Source organism: Balaenoptera borealis (genome assembly GCF_965194805.1).
Source record: "Balaenoptera borealis genome assembly, contig: HAP1_SCAFFOLD_1126, whole genome shotgun sequence".
In the NCBI taxonomy this organism is placed as follows: domain Eukaryota; kingdom Metazoa; phylum Chordata; class Mammalia; order Artiodactyla; family Balaenopteridae; genus Balaenoptera; species Balaenoptera borealis.
The window spans coordinates 42,824-57,445 of NW_028123087.1; positions in this window are offsets into that span (position 1 = coordinate 42,824).

Below are 14,622 nucleotides of genomic sequence, written 5' to 3' on the forward strand. Positions count from 1 at the left end.
GAGAATCTGCCTGCTAATGCAGGGGACACGGGTTCGAGCCCTGGTCTGGGAAGATCCCACATGCCGTGGAGCGACTAGGCCCGTGAGCCACAACTACTGGGCCTGCGTGTCTGGAGCCTGTGCTCCACAACAAGAGAGGCCACAATAGTGAAAGGCCTGCACACCGCGATGAAGAGTGGCCCCCGCTTGCTGCAACTAGAGAAAGCCCTAGCGCAGAAACGAAGACCCAACATAGCAATCAATCAATCAATCAATCAAATAAATCTTTAAAAAAAGAAAAAAAAAACCCAAAACCAAACTATTAAATGCTCTTAAGTGAAAGGGGAAATACAAGGAATTCCCTGGAGGTCCAGTGGTTAGGACTCCGTGCTTTCACTGCCAGGGGCACAGGTTCAAGCCCTGGTTGGGGAACTAAGATCTTGCAAGCTGTGTGGCACGGCCAAAAAATAAATAAATAAAAAGAAAGGGGAAAGGGGGGAAAGTGGCAGAGGTGGTAGTGGTGGGAGGAATTGGGAGATTGGGGTTGACATATATACACTAATAGGTATAAAATAGATAACTAATAAGAACCTGCTGTATAAAAAATAAATTAATTAAATTAAATTTTTAAAAAAGGGGAAAGACAAACCAAAATTACAGCATTAAAAAAAAAACAAGGATATTAGAAACTCCACATATCATAATATGTGGGATATATTTTAGCAGTTATTAAAGGAAATTTAATATTAATATTAACTACAAATATTTACATCAATAAAATTTTTAAATGAAATTAATGAATTAAAATTTAAACTCCTAAGTTAAACAAAAAACAGCAAAATGAACCAAAAGAAAACATTAATGATAAAGATAAAAGAAAACATTAAAGACATAAGAAATGGAAAAATACTAGAAGTAACTAAATCAAAATACTGTTTTTAAAATAAATGAACAATAAGGAATCAACTGCTAGTTAATGTAATAAGAAATAAGTAGAAAACACAGATACACAAAGTAAGAAATGAAAAGAGGAAAATAACTATTAAAACAGAAAAATTTTAAATAATAACAAAAGACTTTTTTGCAAAATAAGTTGAAAACCTAAATAATAAGTATGATTTCACAGGAAAAAAATAATTTGTCAAAATGACTGGAATTGAGATGGAAATCATAAGGAAACCAATTTCCATAGACGAAATAGGGAGATTTATTAAAGAATTACCTCATAGAAAAGCACTAAGCCTTAAAATTTTCACAGAAGAATTTTACCAAAACTTAATCATCAACTAAACACAACGCTACATAAGCACTCTTAGTGCTACACAAAATATTTCAAAACATAGAAAATAAAGAGAAATTCAAATTATTTTTATGAAATGATTATAACATTGATACCAAAACCTGATAGGACAGTATAATAATGGAAAGCTATAGAACAATGTCAATTATGCATATTGATTAATATCTCTTAAATTTAATATCAGTGGACGGAATATAACACCACATTAGGAAAATAATACACCATGAACAAGTAGGATTTATGGTAGGCAACCAGAGATGATTCAAAAATTAGGAAATCCACTACTATAATTCACCTTATGATAGGTCTAAGGAGAAATATCATATGAAAATCTCCAGAAATCCTGAAATGGAGCCCAGTGAAATTCAACACTCATTCCAAAAAAATTAAAACAAAACAAAACAAAATAATAAAACAAAAAAAAACCAAAATAGGAACTCATGCGCACTTCCTACATATACATATATACATTATGTATATGGTATTTGTGAGTGCATCTAGAAATTTAGATACACACACATACAAAGCAAGTGTCCATTTTATATGTAAATCAATAAGAAAATAAACACTAAAATTCCTAATGGGAAAACAAGAGGCATTCCTGCTAAACTCAAGAACAAGAAAACAAGTTATTCATACTCTTTTTTTTTTTTTAAACATCTTTATTGAAGTATAATTGCCTTACAATGGTGTGTTAGCTTCTGCTTTATAACAAAGTGAATCAGTTATACATATACAATATGTTCCCATATCTCTTCCCTCTTGCATCTCCCTCCCTCCCACCCTCCACATCCCACCCCTCTAGGTGGTCACAAAGCACCGAGCTGATCTCCCTGTGCTATGCGGCTGCTTCCCACTAGCTATCTATTTTACATTTGGTAGTGTATATATGTCCATGACACTCTCTTACCCTGTCACATCTCACCCCACCCCCTCCCCATATCCTCAAGTCCATTCTCTGGTAGGTCTGTGTCTTTATTCCCGTCTTGTCACTAGGTTCTTCATGACCTTTTTTTTTTTTTCCTTAGATTCCGTATATATGTGTTAGCATACTGTATTTGTTTTTCTCTTTCTGACTTACTTCACTCTGTATGACAGACTCTAACTCCATCCACCTCATTACAAATACCTCCATTTCATTTCTTTTTATGGCTGAGTAATATTCCATTGTATATATGTGCCACATCTTCTTTATCCATTCATCTGTCGTTGGACATTTAGGTTGCTTCCATGTCCTGGCTATTGTAAATAGAGCTGCAATGAACATTTTGGTACATGACTCTTTTTGAACTATGGTTTTCTCAGGGTATATGCCCAGTAGTGGGATTGCTGGGTCGTATGGTAGTTCTATTTGTAGTTTTTTAAGGAACCTCCATACTGTTCTCCATAGTGGCTGTATCAATTTACATTCCCACCAACAGTGCAAGAGTGTTCCCTTTCCTCCACACCCTCTCCAGCATTTACTGTTTCTAGATTTTTTGATGATGGCCATTCTGATCGGTGTGAGATGATATCTCATTGTAGTTTTGATTTGCATTTCTCTAATGATTAATGATGTTGAGCATTCTTTCATGTGTCTGTTGGCAATCTGTATATCTTCTTTGGAGAAATGTCTATTTAGGTCTTCTGCCCATTTTTGGATTGGGTTGTTCGTTTTTTTGTTATTGAGCTGCATGAGCTGCTTGTAAATCTTGGAGATTAATCCTTTGTCAGTTGCTTCATTTGCAAATATTTTCTCCCATTCTGAGGGTTGTCTCTTGGTCTTGTTTATGGTTTCCTTTGCTGTGCAAAAGCTTTTAAGTTTCATTAGGTCCCATTTGTTTATTTGTGTTTTTATTTCCATTTCTCTGGGAGCTGGGTCAAAAAGAATCTTGCTGTGATGTATGTCAAAGAGTGTTCTGCCTATGTTTTCCTCTAAGAGTTTGATAGTGCCTGGCCTTACACTTAGGTCTTTAATCCATTTTGAGTTTATTTTTGTGCATGGTGTCAGGGAGTGTTCTAATTTCATACTTTTACATGTATCTGTCCAATTTTCCCAGCACCACTTATTGAAGAAGCTGTCTTTTCTCCACTGTATATGCTTGCCTCCTTTATCAAAGATAAGGTGACCATATGTGTGTGGGTTTATCTCTGGGCTTTCTATCCTGTTCCATTGATCTATATTTCTGTTTTTGTGCCAGTACCAAACTGTCTTGATTACTGTAGCTTTGTAATATAGTCTGAAGTCAGGGAGCCTGATTCCCCCAGCTCCATTTTTCGTTCTCAAGATTGCTTTGGCTATTCGGGGTCTTTTGTGTTTCCATACAAATTGTGAAATTTTTTGTTCTAGTTCTGTGAAAAATGCCTGTGGTAGTTTGATAGGGATTGCGTTGAATGTGTAGATTGCTTTGGGTAGTAGAGTCATTTTCACAATGTTGATTCTTCCAATCCAGGAACATTGTATATCTCTCCATCTATTAGCATCATCATTAATTTCTTTCATCAGTGTCTTATAATTTTCTGCATACAGGTCTTTTGTCTCCTTAGGTAGGTTTATTCCTAGATATTTTATTCTTTTTGTTGCAATGGTAAACGGGAGTGTTTTCTTAATTTCACTTTCAGATTTTTCATTAGTGTATAGAAATGCAAGAGATTTCTGTGCATTAATTTTGTATCCTGCTACTTTACCAAATTCATTGATTAGCTCTAGGAGTTTTCTGGTAGCATCTTTGGAATTCTCTATGTATACTATCATGTCATCTGCAAATAGTGACAGCTTTACTTCTTCTTTTCCGATTTGGATTCCTTTTATTTCTTTGTCTTCTCTGATTGCTGTGGCTAACACTTCCAAAACTATGTTGAATTATAGTGGTGAGAGTGGGCAACCTTGTCTTGTTCCTGATCTTAGTGGAAATGGTTTCAGTTTTTCACCATTGAGGACAATGTTGGCTGTGAGTTTGTCATATATGGCCTTTATTATGTTGAGGAAAGTTCCCTCTATGCCTACTTTCTGCAGGGCTTTTATCATAAATGGGTGTTGAATTTTGTCGAAAGCTTTCTCTGCATCTATTGAGATGATCATATGGTTTTTCTCCTTCAATTTGTTAATATGGTGTATCACATTGATTGATTTGCGTATATTGAAGAATCCTTGCATTCCTGAGATAAACCCCACTTGATCATGGTGTATGATCCTTTTAATGTGCTGTTGGATTCTGTTTGCGAGTATTTTGTTGAGGATATTTGCATCTATGTTCATCAGTGATATTGGCCTGTAGTTTTCTTTCTTTGTGACATCTTTGTCTGGTTTTGGTATCAGGGTGATGGTGGCCTCGTAGAATGAGTTTGGGAGTGTTCCTCCCTCTGCAATATTTTGGAAGAGTTTGAGAAGGATAGGTGTTAGCTCTTCTCTAAATGTTTGATAGAATTCACCTGTGAAGCCATCTGGTCCTGGGCTTTTGTTTGTTGGAAGGTTTTTAATCACAGTTTCAATTTCAGTGCTTGTGATTGGTCTGTTCATATTTTCTATTTCTTCCTGCTTCAGTCTCGGCAGGTTGTGCATTTCTAAGAATCTGTCCATTTCTTCCAGGTTGTCCATTTTATTGGCATAGAGTTGCTTGTAGTAATCTCTCATGATCGTTTGTATTTCTGCAGTGTCAGTGGTTACTTCTCCTTTTTCATTTCTAATTCTATTGATTTGAGTCTTCTCCCTTTTCCTCTTGATGAGTCTGGCTAATGGTTTATCAATTTTGTTTATCTTCTCAAAGAACCAGCTTTTAGTTTCATTGATTTTTGCTATTGTTTCCTTCATTTCTTTTTCATTTATTTCTGACCTGATCTTTATAATTTCTTTCCTTCTGCTGGCTTTGGGGTTTTTTTGTTCTTCTTTCTCTAATTGCTTTAGGTGCAAGGTTAGGTTGTTTATTCGAGATGTTTCCTGTTTCTTGAGGTAGGCTTGTATTGCTATATACTTCCCTCTTAGCACTGCTTTTGTTGCGTCCCATAGGTTTTGGGTCATCTTATCTCCATTGTCATTTGTTTCTAGGTATTTTTTGATTTGCCCTTTGATTTCTTCAGTGATCACTTCGTTATTAAGTAGTGTATTGTGTAGCCTCCATGTGTTTGAATTTTTTACAGATCTTTTCCTGTAATTGATATCTAGTCTCATAGCGTTGTGGTCGGAAAAGATACTTGATACGATTTCAATTTTCTTAAATTTACCAAGGCTTGATTTGTGACCCAAGATATGATCTATCCTGGAGAATGTTCCATGAGCACTTGAGAAAAATGTGTATTCTGTTGTTTTCGGGTGGAATGCCCGATAAATATCAATTAAGTCCATCTTGTTTAATGTATCATTTAAAGCTTGTGTTTCCTTATTTATTTTCATTTTGGGTGATCTGTCCATTGGTGAAAGTGGGGTGTTAAAGTCCCCTACTATGATTGTGTTGCTGTCGATTTCCCCTTTTATGGTTGTTAGTATTTGCCTTATGTATTGAGGTGCTCCTATGTTGGGTGCATAAATATTTACAATTGTTATACCTTCCTCTTGGATCGATCCCTTGATCATTATATAGTGTCCTTCTTTGTCTCTTGTAATAGTCTTTATTTTAAAGTCTATTTTGTCTGATATGAGAATTGCTACTCCAGCTTTCTTTTGATTTCCCTTTGCATGGAATATCTTTTTCCATCCCATCACTTTCAGTCTGTATGTGTCTCTAGGTCTGAAGTGGGTCTCTTGTAGACAGCATATGTATGGGTCTTGATTTTGTATCCATTCAGCCAGCCTGTGTTTTTTGGTGGGAAGATTTAATCCATTTACATTCAAGGTAATTATTGATATGTATGTTCCTATTGCCATTTTCTTAAATGTTTTGGGTTTGTTATTGTAGGTGTTTTCCTTCTCTCGTGTTTCTTGCCTAGAGAAGTTCCTTTAGCATTTGTTGTAAAGCTGGTTTGGTGGTGCTGAACTTTCTCAGCTATTGCTTGTCTGTAAAGGTTTTAATTTCTCCTTCAAATCTGAATGAGATCCTTGCTGGGTAGAGTAATCTTGGTTGTAAGATTTTCTCCTTCATCACTTTAAGTATATCCTGCCACTCCCTTCTGGCTTGCAGAGTTTCTGCTGAAAGATCAGATGTTAACCTTATGGGGATTCCCTTGTGTGTTATTTGTTGTTTTTCCCTTGCTGCTTTTAATGTTTTCCTTATATTTAATTTTTGACAGTTTGATTAATATGTGTCTTGGCGTGTTTCTCCTTGGGTTTATCCTGTATGGGACTCTCTGTTCTTCCAGGACTTGATTAACTATTTCCTTTCCCATATTAGGGAAGTTTTCAACTATAATCTCTTCAAATATTTTCTCAGTCCCTTTCTTTTTCTCTTCTTCTTCTGGGACCCCTATAATTCGAATGTTGGTGTGTTTAATGCTGTCCCAGAGGTCTCTGAGACTGTCCTCAGTTCTTTTCATTCTTTTTTCTTTATCCTCCTCTGCAGTAGTTATTTCCACCATTTAATCTTCCAGGTCACTTATCCTTTCTTCTGCCTCAGTTATTCTGCTATTGATCCCATCTAGAGTATTTTTAATTTCATTTATTGTGTTTTTCATCGTTGCTTGGTTCCTCTTTAGTTCTTCTACATCCTTGTTAAATGTTTCTTGCATTTTGTCTATTCTATTTCCAAGATTTTGGATCATCCTTACTATCATTATTCTGAATTCTTTTTCAGGTAGACTACCTATTTCTTCTTCATTTGTTAGGTCTGGTGTGTTTTGACCCTGCTCCTTCATCTGCTGTGTGTTTTTCTGTCATCTCATTTTGCTTATCTTACTGTGTTTGGGGTCTCCTTTTCACAGGCTGCAGGTTCGTAGTTCCTGTTGTTTTTGGTATCTGTCCCCAGTGGCTAAGGTTGGTTCAGTGGCTTGTGTAGGCTTCCTGGTGGAGGGAACTAGTGCCTGAGTTCTGGTGGATGAGGCTGGATCTTTTCTTTCTGGTGGGCACGTCCACATCTGGTGGTGTATTTTTGGGGTGTCTGTGGCCTTATTATGATTTTAGGCAGCCTCTCTGCTAATGGATGGGGCTGTGTTCCTGTCTTGCTAGTTGTTTGGCATAGGGTGTCCAGCGCTGTAGCTTGCTGGTCGTTGAGTGCAGCTGGGTCTTGATGTTGAGATGGAGATCTCTGAGAGATTTTTGCCGTTTGGTATTACGTGGAGCTGGGAGGTCTCTTGTGAACCAGTGTCCTGAAGTTGGCCGTCCCACCTCAGAGGCATGGTCCTGATGCCTGGCTGGAGCACAAGAGCCTTTCGTCCACACGGCTCAGAGTAAAAGGGAGAAAAAATAGAAAGAAAGAAAGAAAGAGGCTATAATATAGTGAAGTAAAATAAAGCTATTATAAAGCAAAGCTATACAGACAAAATCTCACCCAGAAGCATATACATATACACTCACAAAAATAAGGAAAAGGGGAAAAATTAATATATCCTGCTCGCAAAGTCCACCTCCTGAATTTGGGATGATTTGTTGTCTATTCACGTATTCAACAGATGCAGGCACATCAAGTTGTTTGTGGAGTTTTAATCCGCTGCTTCTGAGGCTGCTGGGAGAGATTTCCCCTTCTCTTCTCTGTTCGCACAGCTCCTGGGGTTCAGCTTTGGATTTGGACCCGCCTCTGCGTGTAGGTCGCCTTAGCGCGTCTATTCCCCGCCCAGAAAGGACGGGGTTAAAGGAGCAGCTGCTTCGGGGGCTCTGACTCACCCAGGCCACGGGGAGGGAGGGGTACAGAGGAGGCGGGGCGAGCCTGCGGCGGCACAGGCCGGCATGACGTTGCACCAGCCTGAGGCGCACAGTGCGTTCTCCGAGGGAAGTTGTCCCCGGATCACGGGACCCTGGCAGTGGCGGGCTGCACAGGCTACCGGGAGGGACGGTGTGGAGAGTGACCTGTGCTCGCACACAGGCTTTTTGGAGGCGGCAGCAGCAGCCCCAGCGTCTCACGCCCTTCTCTGGGATCCGTGCTGATCGCCGCAGCTTGCGCCCGTCTCTGGAGTTCGTTTAGGCAGCGCTCTGAATCCCCTCTCCTTGCGCGCCGCGAAACAAAGAGGCAAGAAAAAGTCTCTTGCCTCTTCAGCAGCTGCAGACTTTTTCCCGGTTTCCCTCCCAGCCAGCTGTGGTGCGCCAACCCCTTCAGGCTGTGTTCACGCCACCAACCCCAGTCCTCTCCCTGCGATCCAACCAAAGCTGAGCCTCAGCTCCCAGCCCCACCCACCCTGGCGGGTGAGCAGACAAGCCTCTTGGGCTGGTGAGTGCTGCTCGGCGCCGAGCCTCTGTGCGGGAGTCTCTCCGTTTTTTCCTCTGTGCCCCTGTTGCTGTGGGGTCCGCACTGATAGCCACGGCTCGCGCCCGTCTCTGGAGTTCGTTTAGGCGGCACTCTGAATCCCCTCTCCTTGCGCACCAGGAAACAAAGAGAGAAGAAAAAGTCTCTTGCCTCTTCGGCAGCTGCAGACTTTTTCCCGGACTCTCTCCCAGCTAGCTGTGGTGCACTGACCCCTTCAGGCTGTGTTCACGCTGCCAGCCCCAGTCCTCTCCCTGCGATCCGACTGAAGCCCAAGCCTCAGCTCCCAGCCCCGCCCACCCCAACGGGTGAGCAGACAAGCCTCTCGGGCTGGTGAGTGCTGCTCAGTACCGCTCCTCCGTGCTGGAATCTCTCCACTTTGCCCTCCGCACCCCTGTTGCTGCGCTCTCCTCCGTGGCGCCGAAGCTTGCCCCCTCCGCCACCCGCAGTCTCTGCCCGTGAAGGGGCTTCCTAGTGCGTGGAAATCTTTCCTCCTTCACGGCTCCCTCCCACTGGTGCAGGTCCCGTCCCTATTCTTTTGTCTCTGTTATTTCTTTTTTCTTTTGCCCTACCCAAGTACGGGGGGAGTTTCTTGCCTTTTTGGAGGTCGGACGTTTTCTGCCAGCGTTCAGTGGGTGTTCTGTAGGAGCAGTTCCACGTGTAGATGTATTTCTACTGTATCTGTGGGAAGGAAGGTGATCTCCACGTCTTACTCTTCCGCCATCTTCTCCTTTCCTCTTTTTTTTTTAAAACATCTTTTTTGGAGTATAATTGCTTTACAATGGTGTGTTAGTTTCTACTTTATAACAAAGTGAATCAGTTTTACATATACATATGTCCCCATATCTCTTCCCTCTTGCATCTCCCTCCCTCCCAATCTCCCTATCCCACCGCTCTAGGTGGTCACAAAGCACCGAGCTGATCTCCCTGTGCTATGCGGCTGCTTCCCACTAGCTATCTATTTTACATTTGGTAGTGTATATATGTCCATGACACTCTCTTACCCTGTCACATCTCACCCCACCCCCTCCCCATATCCTCAAGTCCATTCTCTAGTAGGTCTGTGTCTTTATTCCCGTCTTGTCACTAGGTTCTTCATGGCCTTTTTTTTTTCCCTTAGATTCCGTATATATGTGTTAGCATACTGTATTTGTTTTTCTCTTTCTGACTTACTTCACTCTGTATGACAGACTCTAACTCCATCCACCTCATTACAAATACCTCCATTTCATTTCTTTTTATGGCTGAGTAATATTCCATTGTATATATGTGCCACATCTTCTTTATCCATTCATCTGTCGTTGGACATTTAGGTTGCTTCCATGTCCTGGCTATTGTAAATAGAGCTGCAATGAACATTTTGGTACATGACTCTTTTTGAACTATGGTTTTCTCAGGGTATATGCCCAGTAGTGGGATTGCTGGGTCATATGGTAATTCTATTTTTAGTGTTTTAAGGAACCTCCATACTGTTCTCCATAGTGGCTGTATCAATTTACATTCCCACCAACAGTGCAAGAGGGTTCCCTTTTCTCCACACCTTCTCCAGCATTTATTGTTTGTAGATTTTTTGATGATGGCCATTCTGATCGGTGTGAGATGACATCTCATTGTAGTTTTGATTTGCAATTCTCTAATGATTAATGATGTTGAGCGTTCTTTCATGTGTTTGTTGGCAATCTGTATATCTTCTTTGGAGAAATGTCTATTTAGGTCTTCTGCCCATTTTTGGATTGGGTTGTTTGTTTTTTGATATTGAGCTGCATGAACTGCTTGTAAATTTTAGAGATTAACCCTTTGTCAGTTGCTTCATTTGCAAATATTTTCTCCCATTCTGAGGGTTGTCTTTTCGTGTTGTTTATGGTTTCCTTTGCTGTGCAAAAGCTTTTAAGTTTCATTAGGTCCCATTTGTTTACTTTTGGTTTTATTTCCATTTCTCTAGGAGGTGGGTCAAAAAGGATCTTGCTGTGATTTATGTCATAGAGTTTTCTGCCTATGTTTTCCTCTAAGAGTTTGATAGTGTCTGGCCTTACACTTAGGTCTTTAATCCATTTTGAGTTTATTTTTACGTGTGGTGTTAGGGAGTGTTCTAATTTCATGCCTTTACATGTAGCTGTTCAGTTTTCCCAGCACCACTTATTGAAGAGACTGTCTTTTCCCCACTGTATATTCGTGCCTCCCTTATCAAAGATAAGGTGACCATATGTGCGTGGGTTTATCTCTGGGCTTTTCATCCTGTTCCATTGATCTATTTTTCTGTTTTTGTGCCAGTACCATACTCTCTTGATTACTGTAGCTTTGTAGTATAGTCTGAAGTCTGGGAGCCTGATTCCTCCAGCTCTGTTTTTCTTTCTCAAGATTGCTTTGGCTATTCAGGGTCTTTTGTGTTTCCATACAAACTGTGAAATTTTATGTTCTAGTTCTACCAATGCCATTGGTAGTTTGATAGGGATTGCATTGAATGTGTAGATTGCTTTGGGTAGTAGAGTCATTTTCACAATGTTGATTCTTCCAATCCAAGAACATAGTATATCTCTCCATCTGTTTGTATCATCCTTAATTTGTTTCATCAGTGTCTTATAATTTTCTGCATACAGGTCTTTTGTCTCCTTAGGTAGGTTTATTCCTAGATATTTTATTCTTATTGTTGCAATGGTAAGTGGGAGTGTTTTCTTACTTTCACGTTCAGATTTTTCATCATTAGTGTATAGGAATGCAAGAGATTTCTGTGCCAGGCTCTTCAAGAAAAAAAAGGGAGACGACTCAAATCAATAGAGTTAGAAATGAAAAAGGAGAAGTAACAACTGACAATGCAGAAATACAAAGGATCATGAGAGATTACTCTAAGGAACTATATGCCAATAAAATGGACAACCTGGAAGAAATGGACAGATTCTTAGAAATGCACAGCCTTCTGAGACTGAAGCAGGAAGAAATAGAAAATATGAACAGACCAATCACAAGCACTGAAATGGAAACTGTTTAAAAATCTTCCAACAAAAAAAAGCCCAGGACCAGATGGTTTCACAAGCGAATTCTATCACACTTCCTCAAACATTTAGAGAAGAACTAACACCTATCCTTCCCAAACTCTTCCAAAATGTAGCAGAGGGAGGAACACTCCGAAACTCATTCTACGAGGCCACCATCACCCTGATACCAAAACCTGACAAAGATGTCACAAAGAAAGAAAATGACAGGCCAATATCACTGATGAACATACATGCAAAAATCCTCAACAAAATACTAGCAAACAGAATCCAACAGCACATTAAAAGGATCATACACCATGATCAAGTTGGGTTTATCCCAGGAATGAAAGGATGCTTCAATATATGCAAATCAATCAATGTGATACACCATATTAACAAATTGAAGGAGAAAAACCATATGATCATCTCAATAGATGCAGAGAAAGCGTTTGACAAAATTCAACACCCAATTATGATAAAAACCCTCCAGAAAGTAGGCATAGAGGGAACTTTCCTCAACATAATAAAGGCCATATATGACAAACCCACAGCCAACATCGTCCTCAATGCTGGAAAACTGAAATCATTTCCTCTAAGATCAGGAACAAGACAAGGTTGCCCACTCTCACCACTATTATTCAACATAGTTTTGGAAGTTTTAGCCACAGCAATCAGAGAAAAAAAAAAGAAATAAAAGTAATCCAAATCTGAAAAGAAGAAGTAAAGCTGTCAGTGTTTGCAGATGACATGATAGTATACATAGAGAATTCCAAAGATGCTACAAGAAAACTACTAGAGCTAATCAATGAATCTGGTAAAGTAGCAGGATACAGAATTAATATCCATACTCTTGAGTATTCGAACTTGTAGTAGAGCTATTAGCCAACACAATTAAAAAACCAAACACTAAAACAGCGGTTATAGGCATAAGAATTGAAAGAAAAAAAGGAAATTCTGTAGATTATAGTATTTACCTGGACAAATTGTGAAATGTAGTGATAAAACTAAAACAAATAATAAAATTTTGGTAAATTAATATAAAAAATTAATGACTTTATATATATAAACAGTAACAGAAACAAGATATAATGGAAAAGAGAATCTTATTTATAATAGCAACAGATAAGATAACATCCTTAGGAATAAACTTACTGGGTGGGCCAAAAAGTGCTTCTGGTTTTTTAAGTAAAAATAAAAGACACATTTTTTCATTTTCACCAAGAACTTTATTGAACAAAATATTCACCCTTTTGTTTCACTACCTTCTGCCATTTTTCAGGCAACTTCATAATTCCATCTTCCCAAAACTTTTTTATCTTTTTGAGCAAAGAACTGTTCCAGGTGTCTTTTACAGTCTTCCAGGGAATGGAAATTTTTTCCATTAAGGGAATTTTGTGAAGACCAAAATAAATGGAAATCCGAAGGTGCAAAGTCTGGTGAATACAACGGATGAATCAGAACTTTCCAGCCACGCTGTAACAACTTTTGCCTGGTCATCAAACAAACATGTGGTCTTGTGTTATCCTGATGGAAGACTCTGCATTTTCTGTGGACTAATTCTGGATGCTTTTCCTCAAGTGCTGCTTTCAGTTGGTCTAATTGGGAGCAGAACTTGTTGGAATTAATCGTTTGGTTTTCTGGAAGGAGCTCATAATAGAGGACTACCCTCCAGTCCCACCATATACACAACATCACCTTCTTTGGATGAAGAACGGCTTTTGGTGTGGTTGGTGGTGGTTCATTTCACTTGCCCCACGATCTCTTCCATTCCACATTATCGTAGAGTATCCACTTTTCATCACCCATCACAAGTTGTTTTAAAAATGGAATGTTTCCGTTACGTTTCAGTAGAGAATATCATGCGGAAATATGGTCAAGAAGGTTTTTCTCGCTTAACTTATGTGGAACCTAAACATCAAAGTGATTCACATAACCAAGTGGTGCAAATGATTTTCAATGCTTGACTTGGATATTTTGAGTATCTCAGCTATCTCCCACGTGGTATAACGTTGATTGTTCTCAATTATTGTTTCGATATGATTGCTATCAACTTCAACTGGTCTACCCGAACGTGGAGCATCATCCAGCGAAAAATCTCCAGCACAAAACTTCACAAACCACTTTTGACACATTTCAGCAGTCACAGAACCTTCTCCATAAACTGCACAAATCTTTTTTGCGTTTCAGTTGCATTTTTACCTTTTTTGAAATAATAAAGCGTAATATGCCAAAAATGTTGCTTTTTTCTTCCACCTTCAATATTAAAATGGCTACACAAAAATTCACCAATTTTGGTAAGTCTTTTTTTAAATGCATGCTAATATGACAGCTGTCACATAAAATCTAAGAAAATTGTTTTGAATGAAGTTAAAGACAGCTACGTGCTACTAGAGCCATCTTACGGAAAAAACCAAATGAACATTTTGGTCAACCCAATATAATGTGGAAAAGCTATATGAGAACAAGTTTAAAGACTCCTGAAAGCTATATAAAGTAGGAAAAATAACTTTTGGTCTTGGATAGGAATGCTCAATATCATTTAGATAGAATTAGCTCACAAATTTAATGCATTCTTAATTTTTAAAAAATACCAGCAAGTTATTGTTGTTGTTTTTCCTAGAGAAAGACAAGTTGATTCTAAATTCCTTCTGGAGAAAAAGAAAACATGCAAGAATAGCTACAACACACTATGAAAAAAATAGCAATGAGGGGAGACTAACCTAACCAAAAATAAAACATGCTATAAATTCTTGATAATTAAAACCATATGGTACTGGCACTTGAATAAACAGACTAGTGAAATAGAATAGAATTTTTTGAAATACACCCATGCACATATTGAAACTTACTACATATTAATGGTGACATCACCATTATGACTGGGGAAGGATATACATTTTAAAAAATGCTGTTGGGACAACTGGACAGCCATTTGATAAAAGATAAAATTTGACCCATAATTCATACCATAAAAAGAATAATCTCCAAATGATTTAGAGATATATATGTAAAAAATGAAACTCTTAATATTAGAAAATAATACAAGTAGATTCTGTAATAACCTGGGAGT